Genomic DNA, 5,490 nt, shown 5'->3' with positions numbered 1-5,490 from the left:
ATTAGCAAAATGCAATTGAGTCCTACAAATTCTTAAAGTGTAATGCAGTCTTAAAATTTTATCTAATTGATGTAATGAAGTCCTTCAGCTAATTCCATCTATTTTGGCTAAACGAAAATGTTGGCGTGATTTTTTTATTTTTTATTTTTAAAGACATGTGACATACTACTAAACGCTACATTAGAAAAAGAAAACGTGAATATAAGAGCCCAGATTGATTTTGACGAAAGAAATTACCAAAAATATGGGTATATCAAACTTGGGTCCAAAAGGATCAACAAGAGAAATTAACAGGATTTTATGGGAGAATTGGGCGGATACCCGAGATTTCTCAAAGATCAACTAACCAAATTGAACTTGAACTCTGTAGAAGAAAAAAAGTACAATCTTGACCAGAAGCTCAAGACCAAGTTCTCATGGCCGCGCTCATGCTCAAGCATTTATTTTGGTCGAACATGGTCAAGCTTAAGCGGCGATGGTTGAATTTGATCAAATTCAAGCGGCCATGGTCGCAAGCTCTAGTGGAAATATCCTTCGGATTCCATCAAAATCGCAATGGAACCAGCTGATCTCTCTCTTGCCGACGTCGAATTCGAGCTCAATAAACTAGTGAACTTTGTAAATTGTTACGACCAAAAGAATAAAATAAAAAGGAACTTTGTAAATTCTTTGCAATATTAAAAAAAAAAATTGCTCACTTAACTTTAAGATGAAATCAACTGTCATAGAATAACAAAAAGTGCGCCCGTGTGTTTCTTGAATTTATGTCATTAGGAAGCGCCTAGAAAAAATGCTTTATTAAATTATATTGCCAACTTTTACAGTTGGACTCAAATAACTACAAGATACATGCGTCATATAATTTCAACCACTTGCTAAATTTTAATAACAATACTTCCACTTATTTAGCCAAAAGATGTGGTCCATTTATGATCATTCCAGTCCAAGCGAATACTTTGTCCAAAGATAAACATTTAGGGTTCCAACTATAGTGTGACTAAGGTGTGAATAAATTATTTATACTCTTGTTTTGTAAGAGGCTGGCAAAAGAATATTGCACATTGGAGGGGGAGTGGTTGGGTAGATACCCGAAAAGGACATTAATATCATCTTTAGTCATGTGCAAAATTCATATTATAGGAAGGTCGGGGAACTTTGTCTTGCAAAAGCTGATCTTCTTCGAGGAAACGGATCTTGAAAGAGGCCCGAACGACGTTGCACATTTCTTTCCCTTTGCAAAAAGCTAATATTCTTCGTGAACATAGAGATCCGACCTTGATTTTATTGATAGGTCAAGTGAAGTCTTGTTATAAATTTCTGCATTTATCTTTGAATTTTGGGATATCAGAAATATTAAAACTTATAGAGAAAGATCAATTTAGTCCTGCAACTTTCCAAAAGTTTTATCCAATTCTAGAACTTTTCAGATTGATGTAACAAAGTCCTTATTTATTTTATCCAAATTGGCAAAAAGAAAATGTTGACTAGACTTTTTTTATTACTTTTTCTTATTACTTTTTAAAGACATGTGACATCCACCAAACACCACATTAAGTTAAAAAAAAAAATGAAAATTTTATAACTCGGATTAATTTTAACGAAATAAATAACCAAAATTAGGGGTATATCAATTTTTGTTCCAAAAGGATCGACAAGAGAAATAAATAGGAATTTTTTAAGAGATATTGGGCGGAAACCTGCGATTTCTTAAAGAAAACACAAATTGAGCTCGAACTCTATAGGAGAATAAAATTTGCAATCTTGACCACAAGCTCGAGATCAAGTTCACCTGGCTGAGCGACCATGGTTGAACTCGATAAAAGCAGCCATGGTGACGAGCTCTAGTGAAAGTATCTGTCGGATTCGATCAAAATCACGATGGAACCAACTGATCTATCTATCGTCGACCTCGAATTTGAGCTCAATAATTTAGAGAACTTTATAAATTGTTCTGACAAAAAAAAATAAAAAAAAGACTTTGTAAATTGTTTGCACTACTCTAACAAAAGAATTGCTCACTTAACTTCAAGATGATATCAACTATCGCAGAATAATTAAAAGTGCGCTCGTGTTTGTGGGAACTTACGTGATTATGAAGTGCCTACAAAAAGTGCTTTATTAAATTATGTTTGCCTACTTTTACAGTTGGATTTAATTAAATAACTATTTGATACATACATGATTTACTTACAACCACTTGCTAAATTTTAACAACAATACTTCTCCTTATGTAGCCAAAAGATGTCGTCCATTTATGATAATTCCAGTACAAAGTAATAACATTGTCAAAAAATAAACATTTAGGGTTCCAACTATAGTGTGAATAAATTATTACACTCTTGTTTTATAAGAGGGTGGCAAAAAAAAAAAATATTGCGAATTGGAGGGGGAATGGCTGAGTAGATACCAAAAATAAACACTATATATACATATATATATTTGCTCTGTTAGGCTCGCATTTCGGCTTTGGTATTTGCAGGTTCGTATTTCATCCTTGTCTCTGAGAGTTCATTTTTTGCAGGTTCGTATGTCCCATTTCATTTTCTCTTTATATGATTTAATTGTACTTTTTGAAAGTTTTATAACTCAATTACAGCTATTTTTTTAATCATAGCTCAGTTACAAATTTCGCAATAAATCTTAGGACTTTTGATGCATTTATCCATTAAACTTTAATTTTGGCTATCTTGATGTAATTTAATGAAGCATCCTCGAAAGATACTATCAACCACAAGGTGAATTACACTTACAATAAAGCCATGTGTACATTTGAGTGGACTAATCGAAATACAACTATAGTTCTTATTTAGATGGTTTCATGATCATATTTCCAACGAGGCAAAATCTTCATGTTTGGCATGTCAAGTCCAACGTGAAGTTTAAAAATATCCTCTTTATTAAATTTATTAATTTTGTTTCCGCTTAACATTTTGTACCAAAGCATATAATACAAGATATTGCTAATTTAGTGTTGACGCCTAAATTTTGATTAGGTTATTAATTAGGCCTTGATTTCTTTTATTTTTATTTTTTTTTCGGATAATAAATAATAAATAATAAAAAAAAAAAAACAACAAGAAAAGAAAGAAAAGAAAATGGAAAAAGCAAATGTAGCTCGTTGGGCTGGGCCTTCGAGCCTAGTCCCTCCTTTTTTTTCTCGTGCAAGCCCCCCCATGGCTCGGCCTGCATGACTAGCTTGGCCCCTCTCTCTTCTTCTTCTTCCTTCCTCCCTCCCTCTTCTTCCCCTCTGCCTCTGCAACTCACGCGCACAGAAGAGACCGACGCGTGAAGGACAACTTGCGGTCGAGGACGGTAGGCCGACATCAGCCGGAGATGACAGATCTCATGCGCCATTAATGGCTGCCTTCAATGCTGAGCATGCTTTGCTGGAAAAGCTCGGATGGGATGCCGGTTTGGGTAGCGAGCACGTGAGAGAAATCGGATCGCAAGCTTGAACGACCTCCCTCCGAGAGACTTCGGGGGCGGTCGGCGGCAAGTGAGCCCGAGGGGGAGAGATCCGAGCGGGTGGAGGCTGCGTGAGAGAGGAACCGGAGGGTGGAAGGCTAGAACCAAAGGGAGAAGACTCGCCGTTGCCAATGCAACCGCCGCTCCACCACCGTTCCGAAGCTGTTCCTGTTGTTGTTGCGGTTGCAACCTGAGCCGTGTCGTGTCGCTGCCCTGTCACCACCACTGTTTGCCGCCTTGTCATAGATAGGTAACAGTAGCCGTCGTCGCCACCGGTCGCGTTATCGCCGTCGCATTCCCCTCCTCGAATTGTGTTGCCACTGATCACACTAGCACAGCCCCATTGTTGCTTGTCCTCGCCGTCCTCGTAAGCGGTTTGTAGCCGCTGTCATCACTATCATCGCCGTCTAGCCCGTCGTTGCCAAAACTGCCATTTGCCCGGTGACACCTCAGTCCCCCTCACTAGCGCCGCGAAGGAGAAAAGGGGAGAGGAGGCCGGAAACCGGGTCGATTCGCGAGTCCGTCCGACCCAGTTTCCTTGTTTCCGGGTAGGGTTTCCCCGGGTCAGGCTTGTACACGTGGGCTGGGTTGTGTTGGGCTAGAATTTTTAAGTGGGCTAAAATCGGTTAGGGTTTTTTTAAAAGGAAAAAATCCCGGGCTAGGCCCGCAACGCGGGCCCGTCTGGGTTTTGAGTGGACGACTTGGGTTGGTCCCAACCCGGAAACCTGACTCGGTCGTTTTTAAATATATTAATATAATAATAAAAATAATATTTTAATAAAAATAAAAAAATAATTTTTTTCCAAAAATCTAAAAATAAAAATATCTCATGTTTTCCCAAAAAGCCAAAAAAAAAAAAAAAAGTAAAAAAAAAACTTATATTTTCCAAAAAATAGCGAAAAATTCAAAAATCCATTTTATTTTCCAAAAAAAAAAAAAAAGTCAAAAAAATGTTTTTCTCCACAAATGCATGAAAAATCCCTCAAATATCCAAAAAGCCTCGGGTTTAAACAAGATTAGGTACTGAAAGGGCATTAGTGATTAACTAGTGATCCTAATTTCTCTTGTTGCACATGAGCGAGTATTTCTCTCGATATTTCGCTTGGGTTTGTAATTGACCCACTCCAAACCGATTAGTGGCAACTCATTTAAAATTAACTTACAGGTTAAAAATTGAACCATTAAGTCATGAATTGGTAGACTTGGGAGTGTCCAGGCTACGTCTAATAGACCTAACCAAACCATTAGCCTTCGCAAGGCGCCTACCTCGAAACGGGCGCAAAAAAAAAAAAAAAGAGGTCACAACAGCTTGGCGACTCCATTGGGGACATTTTTGAGGACTTAGGCCATTTTATGTTGTTTAAGCACTTTATTGACTTGTTTTCTTCTTTTTCTTTATGCAGGTTAGTAGAGGTTTTTTTTTACTCCGTTAAAATAAAATGTCTTATGATTATAAACGGTTGTGCATGCTTTACTTTTTTAACACTACACATGGCACACATAACCTGGCTGGGTCACCATAGGATATCTAGGATGGTGTTAGAAAAAGACACGGCTTCGAACGCGAGACTACATGGTAGAGGTTGCCTTTCTTTTCCCCGAATTTCTCTAGCCGAGGTTAAGAGGGTACGCTGCCAACACGAGACTACGACAGGTGGATACCCTTTTAATTTCAACAAGCCTTCTCAGTTAGAAATCAAGCCACACATCCCATCCGCATGTCTCTGTGCTTGCATTTTTCTTTAAAAATAAAGTAATTTTTTTTTTACTTTTACTCAATCATTTTTTATTGGCTCATGGCAAAATAGGGTTAGGTTGTATAACTCCCTTTCTTATATGCGATGGGAAAAATGGATATCCAGTTCATTCCTACCCTTAAGAAAGAGCTCCTCAGATGGTGGATTAGTTAGATCGCCATGGCCAAGAACATGTCAAAGAAATGATTGGCCATCTCCTCCCGTTACTCCGAATCAATGTCCACTTTGGGGTCATGCAAGCATTACCACATTTGTGGTGCCTTGAAAC

Source organism: Eucalyptus grandis, chromosome 5 (assembly GCF_016545825.1).
Source record: "Eucalyptus grandis isolate ANBG69807.140 chromosome 5, ASM1654582v1, whole genome shotgun sequence".
NCBI classification, from domain to species: domain Eukaryota; kingdom Viridiplantae; phylum Streptophyta; class Magnoliopsida; order Myrtales; family Myrtaceae; genus Eucalyptus; species Eucalyptus grandis.
This window is presented reverse-complemented; position numbering follows the sequence as displayed.